The following is a 17,876-nucleotide window of genomic DNA, read 5'->3' on the forward strand; positions in this document are numbered from 1 at the left end:
ATACAGGTCAAGTTCAGTGAGCAAGAAAGAAAGTCACAAACTTGAGCTTTAGAGCCACAGTCCAAAATACAAAATAAAGGATTCTAATAGCCAGCCTGTTGAACTCTAAAATCCAAAGAGAACATAAAATTTTGGTTAAGAATGTAGGTGGGGTTCTGTCACTCCATTGTGTCTCTTTGCAACCCCATGGACTGTAGACCACCAGGCTCTTCTGTCCCTGGAATTTTCCAGGCAAGAATGCTGGATCTTCCCAACCCAGGGATCAAAGTTGTGTCTCTTATATCTCCTGCATTGGCAGACAGATTCTTTAACCACTGTGCACCTGGAAAGCTAAGAAGGTAGCTGCTGCTTCAGTTGCAAAAGCAGGAGTGCATACCTACAAACATGAATACTTTAACAGAACACAAGACACACAAGATTGCAATCTAACTGATAAAGAACTTAGCTTTAATGAAAAAATTCAGTGAGCTACAAGAACACTCAGGGAGCTTCCATGGTGGTTCAGTGGTCAGGAGTCTGCCTTGCAATGCAGGGGATGACTGTCGGATCCCTAGTCCGGAAAGATCCCACATGCTGCTGAGCAACTAAGCCCAAGCACCACGATGACTGAGTCTGGACTCTAAAGCCTGCAAACTGCAACTGCTGAGCCCATGTGCGGCAGCTACTGAAGGCTGTGTGCCCTAGAGCCATGTTCCTCCTCAAGAGAAGCCACTGCAATGAGAAGTTTGCGCACCACAACTAGAGAGGAGCCCTTGCTCCCTGCAACTAGAGAAAACCTGTGTGCAGCTACGAAGACCCAGCACAGCCAAAAATAACTAAATAAAATTATATATATATATATATATGGAAATTCAGATAATTCAGTGAACTTAGAAATAAAATTAATGAAGTTTTTAAAATTTTTATTTTATATTTTTATGTTATATTTATATTTTAAATTTATTTTTACTTTATTTTAAATATAAATATATTTAAATTTTTATTTTATTTGTATTTTATATTTTTATGTTATATTTATATTTTAAATTTATTTTTATTTTCAAGTATAAATATATTTAAAATTTTTATTTTATTTGTATTTTATATTATAATTGTATAGTCGATTTACAATGTTGTGTTAGCTTCATGTGTACAGCAGAATGGTTCAATTACAGAAGGAATTCTTTAACAAAGAGATTTAAGTTATAAGAAAGAACCAAATGAATTCTGGAGCTGAAGAATTAAATAGGTGAAGAATGCAATAGAGAGTATCAGTAATAGGACAGACCATATGGAAGAGAGAATAAGTGACTTGGAGAATAAAAATACAGAAATAATTCAGTTAGAAGTCAGAGAACTTAGATCTAAAAAGGGTAAAAAAAAAAAAAAAAGAAGACCCTGTGAGAGCTATTGAATATGAAAGGCAAGACTAATTGGTGTACCAGAAGAGAAGAGAGAGAGAAGACAGATTATTTAAAGAAAAGGCGAGAACTTCCCAGAATTTGGACAAACATACCACAAAGCTAATAGAAAAGCCTATTACTTCAATGCAAAAAGACCTTCTCCAACACACATTACACTGAAAACTGTTAAAAATCAATAATAAAGAATATTACAGGCAGACTGAGAGGAAAAAAGGTAACTAACAAAGGAACCTCCATTAGACTAGCAGTGGATTTCTCAGCAAAAACCCTACAGGCCAGGAGTGAATGAAATGACACATTCAACATGTTGAGAGATAAAAAATGCCAGCCAAGGATACTTCATCAAGAAAGTTATCCTTCAGATATGAAGAGAAATATTCTCCTACACAAAAGCTGAGGGAGTTTACCACCACTAGACCTGCCTTGCAAGAAATGCTGAAGAGTTAAGTTGAAATTAATATGCTAATTAGAAACATCAAAACATACAAAAATATACAATATTCTGGTAAAGGTGAAAAAAAATTAGAAAACTCAGTAATGGTGTGTTAGGCATTTAGCTATAGTATAAATATTAAAGGAAGATAATATTAAAAAATAGCTACTATAAAAAAAAAAAGCTACTATAATTTATTAATGAATATATAGCATAAAAGAGCCAAATTATAACATCAAAAATAGGAGAGGAGTAAAATGGTAGAGCCTAATATAGACATACAAAGGTAAGTTGCTATCAGTATAAAATGGACTGTTTTATCTATGCGGTGTTTTTTAAGTAAGCCTTATGGTAAACAAAAAGCAAAAAATCTGGAGTAGATTCAGGAGACAAAAGGAGGAGAGAGGACACCACCATGGAAAATCACCAGTGGACAAATGTAGGCAGAAACTGAGGGGAAAAGAAACAATGGAGACACAAAATAGCCAGATGTCTAACAATAAGATGGCAGTAGTAGGTCTTTAGCTATCAGTAATTACTCTAAATATAAGTGTGTTGAATTCACCAATCAAAAGGCCAAATGGCTGGATCAATTTAAAAAAAAAAAAAAACAAGACCCCAATATGTTTACTGCCTGAAGAAGATTCATCTTCAGCTGTAAAGACACGCAGGCTCAAAAGTGAAGGGATGGAGAAAGATATTTCATGTAAGTGGAGACCAAAAGAAAGCAAGGGTAATCATATCAGACAAAATAGACATTAAATCAAAGCCAGTAATGAGACTAAGATAGTCCTTATAATAAAGGGGTCAATACATCAAGAAAATACAACGATCATAAAACCATACACACCCAACATTGGAGCACCTTATATATGTTAAGCAAATACTAACAGATCTGAAAGGAGAAATACACAATACAATGATAATAGGGAACTTCAATACTCTGCCATCAGCAATTGATAGATTATCCATACAAATATTAAGAAAACGTTGGAAGTGAACCATACTTTTAAACCAAATTGATTAACAGGCATATTTCATCTAGCAGCAGCAGAATACACTTTGTTGTAAGTGCACACAGAGCATTCTCCAGGATAAATCATATATTAGGCCACAAAACAAATCTTTATAAATCTGAGAAGATCTAAATCAGGTATGTTTTTGTGACCACAACAGTAAACTAAAAATCAACAAATGGAAAATCAACATGTGGAAACTAAACAACATATTTCTGAATAACCAATACATCAAAGAAGAAATCAAAAGAGAAATAAAAACTTATCTTAACAAATGAAAATGAAAACACAGCATACTGAATCCTATGCTGCAATAGTTCTGAGAAGAAAGTTTAAAGCAATAAATGCGTATATTAAGAAATTAGAAAGATCTCCAATAAACAACTTAACTGGACAACTTAAGGACAATGTCAAAAGAAGAACACATTAAGCCTGAAACAAGAAAAAGGAAGGAAATAATAATAAGCAGAGTGGAGAATAACTGAAATAGAGAGGCCAGAAAAAAATAAAAAGGATCAACAAAACTAAGTGCTATTTGTTCAGAAAGATAAACAAAACCAACAAATCTTTAGCTAGACTAAGAAAATGAGAGCAGACTCAAATAAAATTATAAATGAAAAAAGAGATGTTATAACTGATTGCTATAGAAATATACAGGATCATGAGAGACTACTATGAAAAATTATATGTCAACCAATTAGACAACCTAGAAGAAATGGCTAAACTTCTAGAAATACACAGCCTACTGAGACTGAATCAGAAGTCGAAAATCTGAACAAACCAATAATGAGTAAAGAGATTGAATTGATAATCAAAACCTCCCAACACAGAAAACCCCAGAACCAGAGAGCTTCATTGGCAAATTCTACCAAACATTTAAAGAAGAATTTATGTCAATCATTTTCAAAGTCTTTCAAAACATGAAGAGGAGGGAATGCTTCCAAACTCAACCTCCAAGGCCAGCTTTACCCTGACACCAAAGCCAGATAAGAACACTATAAGAAAACTCTTAGGTCAATATTCTTGATAAACATAGATGCAAAAATTCTCAACAATATAGTAAACTGATTTAAAAAACATATTAAAAGGATTATGCAACATGAGCAAGTAGGATTTATCATTGAGATGCAAGAATGTTTCAACATATGTAAAACAATAAGTAACACATCATATTAAAAGAATGAAGATAAAAATCATTTGTTCATCCCCCTAGATAAAGAAAAAAACACTTGACAAAATACAACATCCTTTCAAGACAAAAACCTAATGACCCGGCAATTCCACTTCTGAGTATATACCCAAAGGAAATGAAAACAGGATATTGAAAAAGTATATGCATTCCATATTTATTACATCCTTCTTTACAATAGTCAAGATATGGAAGCAACCTAAATGCGCATCAACATTAGATAAAGAAAATGTGACATATATATAATGGAATATTATTCAACCTTAAAAAACAAAAAGAAACTTTGCAATTTGTAACCATATGTATGGGTTTTAAGGACATTAAGTGAGATAAGTCAGACAGAGAAAGACAAATACCACTATGATCTCACTTTTATGTGGAATCTACAAAAGCCAAACTCATGGGGTTCCAGATGGCAATATAGGAAGATCCTGAATTCACCCTCTCCCACGAATACATCAAATCTACAGCTACAACTGGAATAATTTCCTCTGGGAAATTACCTAAAAGTAGGCTGAGAAACTCCTGCACATCAGGTAAATGAGGGAAAAAACCCACACTGAAGCAGGTAGGAGAGGTTAAGACATAATCTTACCATAAGCCCCACCCCTTACACAGAAAACCCTGAATTGGGAGGAAACTAAAAATTTGGAGATTCTTCTGAATTCTTTTCCTAATGTCTTCATTTGGGGCTTCCATCATAGTTCAGTTGGTAAATAATCTGCCTGCAATGCAGGAGACCCAGGTTCTACTCCTGGGTTGGAGAGATCCCCTAAAGAAGGAAATGGCAACCCACACCAGTATTCTCACCTGGAGAATCCCATGGACAGAGGAGCCTGGTGGGCTACAGTCCATGGGGGTCACAAGAGTCAGATACGACTGAGTGACTAAACCACCACCACCACCTTGAAGAATGAAGGGTTTGAACCCCATATTGGACATCCCAGTTTTTAAGATCTGCATCTTACAGATGAGCCCCCCAAATATCTAGCTTTGAAGAACCAATGGGGCTCATGTCTGTGATACATACAAGGAGATAGTGAACAGAGAAATGACTCTTAAGGGGCATGTGTGTTCAGACTCACCCAGAGAACAGCACAGAGGCTGCCAACTGAGAGGCGCTGAGACGTCCTGTGATAAAGCTTTATTTGCTTACCTTAAAACACTGACCTGAGCGGCAGGCACCTGTCGGGGTTCTCTCTGGGGTTGGACACGGGCGGGTGTCCTCTTTGCTCTTCTTCTGCCTCACGTCCGCTTGCTGCTGTCTCCAGGAAAGGAGCTTGTCCCCTTCTTGAACGCTGCTTTTCATGGCTGCCACCAGGGACACCTTTGAGGCTGACTGGCTTAGGTGACCCATCAGGCTTACACTAGCAGGTCCCATAGGCATGTAACCAATGGAGAAAATGTTCCTAATTGGCTACCACTCCCTGGGCACAAGAAGCAACAGACTGAGGCGCCGAGTCCTACTATGAAAGCAGCCTACTAGCTTATCTTGATAGCAGTGTCCTAAAGGGCAGGCTTCTCCTGAAACACACACATGTGGGGGTCCACTGTAATCCTCTGCAGAGACGCCCAAGTGTGGGCACTGTCTTCATGCTGTCCCTCTGCCATGCTCCACAGTGCCAGTATCTCCTGGAGCGGGATGTGTACACGTATCTGGTGCCCTGGTTTTTTGTGGCTGCTGCCCAGGGGCTGCCATTGATTGCCCAGCTCTATGGCCAGTGGGGCTTGTGTTCCTTGTCCCCTGGGACTGTAACAAATGGCAAGACAGTTCTGGGCTGGCTACCGTGCCCAGGGCTCTAAGCAGACAAACAGTCTGAAACATGCTCTCACACTTTCTGTGAAAGAGACCTGTTTGCTTATTCTGGAGCTTCAACCTTACGGGCAGACGTCTAGTTTGACAGACACTTAGGAGCCTCCTCATGCTCTAGGGATGGAGGTCAGTGGATACCATTTTTCATTCTCTTTACCTTGCTCCAGGTTACCAGTATCTCCTGAAAGGAACTAGTATACTCTGTTGCCTCGGTTTTTGTGACTACCACCCAGAGAACATCTCCAGATCACCTGGATCTGGTGGCCGGTGGGACTTATGTTTGCAGTTCCACAGGTCTGTATCTGTCTGCATACTTTAGAAGCTGCTACCTGGGCGTCTAGCTTTCAGTCATCCTGAATCTAGGTACCGAATGAGACCTGTTCCTTTGGAGTACTGACAGGTCTTGACATACCCTCAACTACTGGGAGCTACAAAAAATAAAATAGTCTGCTTGGACAATCACAAAGTTTTGAGAGAAAACTAAAAGAGGGCAAGGTCAAATGATAAGGCTCATCCACTACACAAGATTACTCCAAGACAAAGAGAGGGGGCTCTTTTATCTAATACATAGAAACTAGCACAGAATGTCAAGGAAAATGAAAAACCAGAAATAAGTTCCAAAAGAAAGAACCAGGTAAAACCTCAAAAAAAAAAGCCATTAATGAAATAAGAATAAGTGATTTATCTTATAAAGAGTTCAAAATAATGATCATAAAGGTGCTCACCAAATTCTGGAGAAGAATGGATGAACACAGTGAGAATATCAACAAAGAGATAGAAAATATAGCTTCCAGCCCTAGAGTCATAAGAAGTGGAAGAAGAAGCAAATGTGCAGGCTGAAGTGCCAAAGAAAGAGGCAGAGATTCAAGTAAATGTGCACACCTATGGAAGCCACAGGAGCGGAAACAAGGAAGCCAGAGGCCAGGGTTGCTGGTATGAATCGTTGGACTGCAATGCCTACTGTCTAGAACTTGTCTTAATGGATCTAGAACACCTATGGCCACCCCAATCACCTAGACCACCTTTGAGATGCCCACCTTGGTCATATCAAAGGACACTTTGGTCCTTTGTCCTGGACCTGTGACATTCCGGACTTGTTCTGTTCTCGGCCGTGGCTGAATGTAACGTATACAATAAGTCATCTCTTTTGAAAAAACAAAAAATCAGTTTTTTTTTAAAGAATATGTAAGATAGACCCAAATAGAAATTATGGGGCTGAAGAATGTAATGAAGTGAAGTGAAATCGCTCAGTTGTGTCCAACTCTTTGCGACCCCATGGACGGTAGCCTACCAGGCTCCATGGTCCATGGGATTTTCCAGGCAAGAATACTGGAGTGGGCTGCCATTTCCTTCTCCAAGAATGTAATAACTGGACTGAAAAATACACTAGAGGTAGAGGTGGTCAACAGCAGACTAGATGAAGAAGAACCAATGAACAAGAGAGTGGAATTTACCCAAGCAAAGGGAAAAAAGAAAGATAGCTTAAGATTAAGGAACTTATGGGACAATATCAATCAGACCAATATTTATATTATAGGGATCCCAGAAGAAGGGGAGAGAAAAGGGGGAAGAAAACTTATTTGAAGAAATAATAGCTGAAAACTTCCCATGCCTGGAAAAGGCAACAGAAATCTAGATTTAGGAAGCTCAGAGAGTTCCAAAAATGATGAACCCTAGAGAGCAACACCAAGATGCATTATAATTAAATTATCAAAGTTAAACAAAGAAACAAAGATAGAGTCTTAAAATAAGCAAGAGAAAAACAACTTGTCATATTCAAGGGAACCTCGATAAGATCATCAGTAGATTTTAACAGAAACTGCAGGCCCAAGAAAATGGCTTAATATATTTAAGTGCTGAAAGAGAAAAAAAGAACTTGCCAACGAGTAATCCTTTATCAGCAGAGTTGTCACTCAGAACTAAAGGAAAGGTAAAGATTCCTCCAGGAAAGCAAAACCTAAAGGAACTTATCATCACTAGAAAGTCCTTCATCTTCATCATTAAGATGAAACAAAATGGTGCTAAAGAGCAACAGGAAAATACATGAAAGTGTAAATCTCACTGGTAAAGGTAAATGTACAGTAATATTCAGAATAATCTAATGTTGTAAAGGTGGTGGTTAGTTACTAACAAAGCTAGTACGAAGGTTAAAAGACAAAAGTTGTAAAAGTTACTGTAACTACAATATATTTTAAAGGGAAATACAAGATAAAAAATGTAAAATGTGACATTAAAAGCAAAAGATGGTGGTGGGGCGGGGGCAGGGCGCAGTGTAGAATAAGAATGTAGACCTCCAGAATGTGTTCAAACTTAAGTTGCTATCAGCTTAAAAAAGACTGTTGTAAATTGTTATTTGTAAGCATAACAAAGCAAAAACTTATAGTAAATAAACAAAAGAGAAAGAATCTAAGCATACCACTACAGAAAAACCATCAAATCACAAAAGAAAGCAAGGGAAGAGAGGAACAGAAAAGGAACAGCAACAAAACAGTTAATAAAATGGAAATAAGTACATATCTATCAATAATTAAATGTAAATGATTGAATTCTCCAATCATAAAACAGAGCAGCTGAATGGACAATTTACAATTGCATCAAAAATAATAAAATAACTAGGAATAAATTTAACTAAGGTAGTGAAAGACACGTACACCAAAAATTATGACGTTGAGAAAAAAACTGAAGATGACACAAATAATTATCCTTTTAAGATGTCTATCCTACTCAAGTGAAGTCGCTCAGTCGTGTCTGACTCTATGCGACCCCGTGGACTGTAGCCTACCATGCTCCTCCATTCATGGGATTTTCCGGGCAAGAGTACTGGAGTGGGTTGCCATTTCCTTCTCCAAAAGCAACCTACAGATTCAATGCAACCCTTATAAAATTTTTAATGGCATTTTTTCACAGAAATAGAAAAAACAATTTAAAAACTTTCATGGAGATAAAACACACACACATGCACCAAATAGCCAAAGCAATCTTGAGAAAGAACAACAAACCCAGAGGAATCATGTGCTCTGATTTCAAACTGTATTACAAAGATCTATAATCAACACATTACGTGTCTAACTTATGCCAAAACCAAAGACCAACAGAGCAGAATTGACAGCCTAGAAATAAACCCATGTGTATACGGCCAATTTATTTAGGGCAGTGGAGACAAGAATATACAGTGTAGGAAAGGACAGTGTCTTCAACAAATAGTGTTGGGAAAACTGAACAGTTCCATGCAAAGGAATAAAACTGGACCACTATGTTATAGCATACCGCCAAATTAACTCAGACTGAATTAAAGATTTAAGCATAAGACTGAAATCATAAAATTCCTAAAGTAAAACAGGTGGTAAGCTCCTTGACTTTGGTCTTCCTTCAATATGGCAAAGGAAACAATTAACAAGATGAAAAGGAAAGCTATAAAATGGGAGAAAATATTTGTAAATCATATCTGATAAGAGGTTACCACTCAAAATATATAAAGAATTCATATATGTATACATGTGAAGATTTACACATGTATATAAAACTACAGAAAATATTATAATAAATCAAATGTTCCCATCACCCACTTTCAACACTTACTGACAGTCAATTTTGTTTCATCTACCTTTCCCTGAAACCGCATGCCTTCAGATTATTTCAAAGCAAACTTTTTTTTTTTACTTTAAAAAATTTATTTATTTTTAACTGGAGGATAATTAATTGCTTTACAATATTGTGTTGGTTTCTGCCATATATCAACATGAATCAGCCATAGGCATATGTATTTGAAGCACACTTCTAACAGTATATCACTTTACCTATAATTATTTCAGATGATATCTATAAAAAAGACTCTTAAAATAACCACAATGCCATCACTCCAACTAAAAGAAATGAACTTTAATTCTTGAATACATAAAATATCCAGTCAGTATTCTTGTTTCTCCAATTGTTGAACTTTTATTTGTGTGTGTGTGTGGTTTTGAGTTTGCTTTTGTCTGTCTTTTGGTAACAGTTTGTCTGTCTGAATCAGGATTTAAATAAGTTCAGTTTATTGGTCCTGGTTGACATGTCTGTGACACATCTCTTACAGTCCTTAGTTGCTCAGTCATGTCTGACTCTTTGTGACCCCATGGACTATAGCCCGCCAGGCTGCTCTGTCCATGGGGATTCTCCAGGCAAGAATACTGGAGTGGGTTGCCATGCCCTCCTACGGCGGATCTTCCCAACCCTGGGATCGAACCCATGTCTCCTGCATTGCAGGAGGATTCTTTTACCAAATGGGCCACCAGGGGAGCCCAACACATCTTAGTGAAAGTTGCTCAGTCATGTCTGACTCTTTGCAACCCCATGGACTATACAGTCCCATGGAATTCTCTAGGCCAGTATAGTGGAGTAGGTAGACTTTCCCTTCTCCAGGGGATCTTCCCAACACAGGGACTGAATCCCGGTCTCTTGTATTGCAGGCAGATTCTTTACAAGCTAAGCCACAAAGGAAGCCCAAGAATACTGGAGTGGGTAGCCTATCCCTTTTTCCAGTGGATCTTCCAGACCCAGGATTTGCATCTCTTAAGCCCCTCTGAATTTAAAGTTTCCTACTACGGACCATGAGTGATACTGGGCACTTTTTCCTTGCTTATTCACCACTCGTGTGTGTATCTTATTTTGTGAAATATCTTTTCAAGTCTTTTGCCCAAGTTTTAAAAAACTGGGTTTCTCACCTTTTTATTGAGATATAGAAGTTCCTTATATAGTCTGAACACAAGCCCTGTGTGTGTGTGAAATATTTTCTCCCATTCTGTGACTTATCTATTCATTCTTTCGAAAGTGAAGGCGAAGTTGCTCAGTTGTGTCTGACTCTTTGTGACCCCATGGACTGTAGCCTATCAGGCTCCTCTGTCCATGAGATTTTCTAGGCAAGAGTACTGAGTGGGTTGCCATTTCCTTTTCCAGGGTATCTTCCCGACCTACGGATAGAACCCAGGCCTCCCGCATTGTAGGCAGATGCTTTTACCGTCTGAGCCAGCAGGGAAGTCCATGAAGTTCAATATATCAAGTTTTTCTTTCTTCATGCTATCTGGGTCCTTCTCTGTACTCAGTAAAGGTATTATACTTAATATTAAATTCCTTTATGATTGTTGGAGCAGGGTGATGAGGGTCACTAATTAGCAAAATCTTAGAGGCTAGGATGGTAAGTTATGGCATTTTGAGAATTGAGCACAAATTGTTGCTAGTTAACATCCATCACCACAGGTAGTTACAATTTTTCTTGTGACAAGAACTTTTAAGATCTCTCTTAGCAACTTTCAAGTATATAACACACTGTTGTTAACTGTAGTCACTGTCTTATACATTACATCTCCATGACTTATTTTATAACTGGAAGTGTGTACCTTTCAATTCTGTTCACTCATCTTGCCTGTGGCATGTTTTCAGAAAATATCTGTATTATTTTGTCCTCTTACTTATTCTTAAAATAACAGCTCCTCTGAAAAATGATTCAAAATAAAGCAGAAAGTAAAAGCCCTTCATTACTGGGTGTATGTTGGGGTGGGGGTGGTATTGGGGATGAGGAGCTATGAAGTAAAACTTAGAAATGTCTATTACATCCTAAAAGAATGATTTTTATACTTTCAAGCAAAAAATCTTGACATGACCAAATCAAAACAATCGCCCATGTTCAAGGCTCCAAATCAAAATACACCCTATGGAGCAGCTAGATGGAAATGTCCTGTCTGCTGAGTGTACTGGTTTTTAATTCAATTTAAGTTTTTTGCTTGGAAACAATCACAAGTTAAAGAAAAGTTAGAAATATAATACAAAGAAACATTTTTCTAAACCACGTGTGAATAGGTTGCCAATCGGATTGCCCCTTTCTGTGAAACAGTTCCTGTTTTCTATACAAGGACATTTTCCTACAGAACTGTAATATCACTATCCGTAGTATTGATGCATTATGGCCACCCAGCCCTCAGATCCCATGTAAGTTTCTCCAATTGTTTCAATGATGTCCTTTGCAGCAGAGGGTCTAGTTTAAAAGCACGTGTTACAATGAGTTGTCAGGCCCTTTGTCTTCTTCAACTTGGGGCAGTTTGTCTATTCTCAGCTTTCCTGACCTGGATGCTTTGGGACCCGACAGCATATCCCTCAATTCAGGTATATCTGATGTCTCCTTTCCGTGAGATTGAGAGTATATATATTTTTGGGGGGAGTGTCACAGAACTGGTACTTTCTTCCCATCACATCCTGCCACTTGGCCCCGATTTCCATTTGTCCCATGACTGATGATGTGCAGTTTGAACACCTAAGTTAGTATCTGACCCTATAAAGTTGCTATTTTCCCCTTTGTATTTAATAATATTTTGTAAGTATTTTGAAACTATGTACATACCCAATTTCTCCTCACATGTTCCATTTTTTCAGATTCATTTGTATCTGTGTGCAGACATGGCTCCTTACTTTATTCAACAGGTTGTAATCTGTTACTCTCATTATTAATAATATATGCCGATTGTCCATCATGTGACCAGTGGCAGTCCCTTCACGCTGGCTTTTGTATCCTTTTGTTCCCGTTATTTTTTTGAGCAGTTTCTTGGTTGGGGAAGATTTTCTTATCTTTTTCCTGTTCTAGCCCTATATTGAACCTTTTTCTCTAAAGAGCCCTGGTTTCTTTTGGTGGAAAACAGCATTTATAAACTGAGACTTGGGTGTATATATTATATATACGCTTGTATATTTTAAGAGGGTTTCTGCTCTTAAGCTGTCTCAGTGAAAAGTGCGAGGGAATATACTGAAGGCCTGTGAATTAGAGTATGCATTTTTAACAAAACCCCTGGCTGATTCATGCATGCATTAAAGTTTTAGGAGCACTGCCCACCTACCGAGTAATGACTGCCGGGTCCTAACCAGCTGTTGGCGTACCAGCTGTCGCAGCTCCATCTAAGGCATCAGGAAGGAGAAAGGAGGCAGGAGGACTCACCCCCTGTTGCCTCACTTTCCTTTAATCCCAGAAAAACCTCGTGGCAATCCTGCTAACATCTCGCTTAGAACTGATTCACATGGTTGCATGCAAGGGAGCAGGAAAATCTAGTTTTTCAATTCTTCCTGGAGAAGGAAATGGCAACCCACTCCAGTATTCCTGCCTGGGAAATCCCATGGAGAGAGGAGCCTGGCGGGCTACAGTCCAGTGGGTTGTAAGAGTCAGACACGACTTAGCGACTAAACAGTAACAATAACAACCATCGTGTCTGCCCACCTCACCTTCTGCCCGGCCCAAGAATGCAGCGAGGGCCAGATTTCAAGGACCAGCAAGATAAACCAGAAAGCATGGGGTGCAGGGTTTAGCACAGAGTCTTAGCTGGGAGACTCTAGAAACCAGCCCCCCTAGATTCAAACTGCAGCACCAGCGCTTACCAGCTGTAGGGCTTTCAGTAAGTTACATCTCCTTGCTAGACCTCAATGGCCTCCTCTTAAAAGGAGTGAGCACAGACCACCTCACAGGTTCTTGTAACGATGTAATGGAAAAACGCATAATAATAATAATGATAATGATGCTAATAGTAATAACGCAAAGCTCTTCGAGTGCCTGGCTCACGGAATTCTATACGAACAGAAGTTATTATTACTGAGCAGAACTACCACGAGCAAAGACATGACCTCCCTGCAGACAGCTGCCAAGTCTGACAGTGGATCTGGGTCCAGAGACCCATCGACAGGAAGTATGAAAACCACTAACTTGGAAGTGCTAGTTATTTACTTAATACTGTCATCCGGTATTCCCACCAGCTTAGAGAAGAAGGCAACCAGCTTCACTGACTATTTAACACCCTTGTGACAAATCCCCAGGACTTTCCTGTCTGTTGTTATTTTATGGCGCAGTATCTTTTCTTTCCATGAGTTTGGTTTCCCTTCTTGACTATTAGAACTGCAGTTTTTTTTTTTTTTGGAACAACACTTTAAGCAAACAAAAAACCGACATGCTAGATAGAGCGTTTGACCTTACACTCATCTTTTCCACAGTAAAGCCTGCAGCCACCACTGTCCTTTCACAAGGACTTAGCAAATGCTGGCAAATCCACATTTGTCACTGGATACATGCAAAGGGACACTATCATTTTCTTAGACAAACATCCTGGGCAATCTGGTTTCTTTTACTTTGTCATTAACAACCGGTTTTGCTGAGGGCCTTAGGGGACCTTGAATGACCAGTTCTTATTATTTCAACCTCCTCACTAGCTTATAATTTGGATTTGTCATTCTAACATATTTGCCAATGGCTTCCAGGTATTATTGAAAAAAATTCCTAAGATAAACAAAGAGCATTTTTTTCTTTTTTTTTTTTTCTGAGATCCGTGTCTCCATAATAGGGAGTTGAAGAATGTCAAGTCTGTGAGCAGGTGTTTAGGCAAAGCCAGGACTCAATGTCCCCAGCAGCCTCTGTTGAGCCCTTTTGGCCACTTCCCAGTTTGGCTGAAACAGTTGCAAGTGATCCCTTTGCCTCTTTAACCTGTGATGTATTTACACTGAGGCCCAAGTGACACCTGGTTGGCCAGCGCGTGGACCAGAGCAGTGGGAAGAGTGACAGCGCCCCCTACAGGTGTGAGCCTGTGACAGTGAGCTGCTGCTGCTGCTGCTGAGTCGCTCAGTCGTGTCCGACTCTGTGCGACCCCATAGACGGCAGCCCACCAGGCTCCTCTGTCCCTGGGATTCTCCAGGCAAGAACACTGGAGTGGGCTGCCATTTCCTTCTCCAATGCATTCATGCATGCTAAGTCGCTTAATCGTGTCCAACTCTGTGTGACCCTATGGACAGCAGCCCACCAGTTTCCTCTGTCCGTGGGATTCTCTAGGCAAGAATACTGGAGTGGGTTGCCATTTCCTTCTCCATGACAGTGAACTAGACCATCGGAAACCTCTCCTAGGGCCCCTTGAAGCAACAGGGTTCTGTCCCCTGGTATCTGGCCAGATGGCAAGTGCAAACTGGTGATGAATGGAGACAGTAAGGGTGGTACCGACTGCCAGTGTCTCCAGGAGCCCGGAGACTGGGCCCTCCCTGTTGTCTCTACGGTGGGCTGTGGGAGCTACAGCTGGGGTCTTTCCAGCCGGTTTTCCCCTCTTCTTCCCCTTTCCCTTCTCCTCCACTCCAAATGAATCTAGTGGGTTTGATAAGCCACCGTGTTCCATCCTGTCCACAGGGTAGGTTGTGACCCAGCCAGGGCAGTCTTGGATCTGCCTCCCTTTGGACGTGGTTGAGCAAGCTGGAAATCTGTATGTCATCCATGACACCAACCGCCCGCTCACCGGCTGTATCAAAGCTGTCAAGGCCTGCCAATCTCACCACCGACATTTCTTTCTTGCCCGTCTCCCGGGTCATCCTAATCCCAGTTGTCATTTTCTCTTTCCCAAACCACTGTCTAGCTTTTAACTGAAGTTCCCACATCCTTCTGGGCCACCTCCATCTAGTCTACTGCAGTTAAAGTCCTTCTTTCAAAGGACAAACATGGGACTTCTCAGGCGGTCCAGAGGTAGGTTAAGAACTCACATGCCGATGCAGGGGACATGGGTTGGATCTCTGGTCCAGGAAGATGCCACATGCTGCCAGGCAAGTAAGCTTGTGCACCACAACTACTGAACTTCTGAGCCCACGTGCTGTAGAGCCAGCCTCACAATGAGAGGAGCCACCACGATGAGAACGCCACACTCCATAGCTAGAGGAAGCCCATACTCAGCAAGGAAGACCTAGCAAAACAAAAAGAAAATTAAACAAAGAAAAGGACAAATATGATTGTGTCAGTCCACCCATATCCTGTGTCTATCCTGGCTTCCCATGGCTTTAGGACAGAGACACACACAAAAAAATGTTTTTAATATTTATTTATTTGACTACGTCAGGTTTTAGTTGTACCATGCAGAGTCTTTCTTGGACCATGCATGATTTTTTTTGTTGCAGCACACAGACTCTCTGATTGTGGTGCGGGGGCTCCACACCTTACGGGCTGCAGTAGTTGCTGTGTGCAAGCTTAGCTGCTCCACAGCATGTGAGATCTTCCCCTAACAAGGACTGAACCTGAGTCCTCTGCGTTGCAAGGTGGATTCTTAACCACTGGACCACCAGGGGAGTTCTGACAAAATTTTTCTAATGTCACCCACAAAGTACTCTACGGACTGCTCCCTCCGCGTTCCTCCTGTCTTACTTGAACTGCTCTCTGTAGGCCTTCCTGCAGCCCCAGCCCTTTGTATTAAAATATTGCTTCTTCTACCCTACGGAACCCCCACCCTGATTCTTCACCTAGGGCACTCATCCGTTTGATCTTAGCTCAAACATCATTTACTTAGGAAAGCTTTCCCTGACCTCCAAGGTCAAGGCCTCTTATATACTCTCATAATACCACCTATCTCTTTCTCAACTCACTTGGCCACACTGCCATCTTGCACTTGAAGCTGTTGATTTATATTTGTCTCCTCCTACTGATTTTGAGCTTCATGACTATGGTGTCATTTTGCTTATTATATTTATTGAATGACAATAAATTGGTCCAGGTGGTGAGCAAGTATAGGCTGGGCTGACTGGAGCTTTTCCTCAGCTTTCCCAAGTCAAAGGTGGAGGAGAATGGTTCTCTTTTATTTTGGGCTCAGGAGTTACCAGGAGGCAGGCTCTAGGTTGCAGATGACCATCTTCCCTACCTTATCTGTCCACAAGATGAAACCCAGCAAGTGGAGAGGAGACACGGTCCTGCCAGCATGGCATCCCTCGTTCCATCCTCAGGCCCCAAGCTCAGAAACTCTCCCCCTAGCTCTTCAAGCCTCCCCAAGTCATTCCCAGTGGTGAGAGCCAGTAAAACTCCAGGTTGAAAAAGCTGGTTGGGGTTTTGCAACTTGCAACAGAAAGATCCTTGGCTCAGGCAAGTTAACCTGGTGGTGTGAGCCGAGAGACTGGAGAGACTTTAAGTCAGGACTTCAACAATCAGCCTAAAGGCAAGTTAAAATTGTATTTGACATGACAAATTTTGCCTGCTACAGTTAGACAGCCTGAATGCTCACAGTCATCTGCCATAGGGAAGATGGCCCTAACCTGCCGGCCAGCTTTTGGGGAGCGGTTCAAGTATTTCATCCAAAAGCTGAGTCCATCTCTGCAGCAAGTGAGCAGCCAATCTAACCAGCCATCCGTTCCTGCAACACACATGTATTGCGTACCTACTATATGCACCAGAGATTCCACAGGGAACACAGGATGGATGGGATCCAGCCCTCTTGAGAGATTTGCAGTGTGGTTTGCTGGGGGGTGGGGCACGGATGTGGACAGGATAGAAAGTGACCGGAGCCAACTTCCCACAGGCAGCGTGAGGGGTGGGGCGGCAGCATGCCGGTTAGAGTCAGAAACCCTGGGCTGTGGATTTTGGCTCTTCTGCTCACTGACGCAGAGCCTCACTTAGTTTCCCCTGCTGTTAATAGGGATAATAATACCGCTGCAGGTTACAAGGAGGATTAAAACAGAATATAAGAAGTGCCAAGCCAAAAGGCTTTCAGCAAATTGGAGTTAATGTTATTATGGGTCCAGATGTCACCAGGGAAGAGCCCCTGCCCAAATTACCCCCCCACACATCAGCCGGAACACCTGAAATACTAGCATGAGGGATTCGGGTTTTGAGTTTATGGTTTGATTGCTACAAGGTCCCTGTGAAAATGCACATGTATTGCTTGAAAGTGCTAACACAATGAGTTGGTGGAAGGGATGAATTAAGTCAGCAAAGAGCAGACTAGAACTGGAGAATAAGGCAAAGGATACTATAACCCAGCCACATGCAGGCACTGTGCAGCCTGTGTTTTTCATACCCAATTTCCCTCGGATAATTGACCTAAGCTCCTGGTAGCTCAGCGTCCTCATCTGAAGACCCTAATAATAACAGCATCTCTCCCATAGGATTGTTTTGACAGGTAATTAAGATATTACAGGAAAACCATAGCCACCGTGCCTGGGCACGCCAGAACTGGGGGCTCAAGCCTGTCTGAATGGTTAGGAAGCATGTGGAGCCACAGTCCATCTA

Source organism: Dama dama, chromosome 21 (genome assembly GCF_033118175.1).
Source record: "Dama dama isolate Ldn47 chromosome 21, ASM3311817v1, whole genome shotgun sequence".
In the NCBI taxonomy this organism is placed as follows: domain Eukaryota; kingdom Metazoa; phylum Chordata; class Mammalia; order Artiodactyla; family Cervidae; genus Dama; species Dama dama.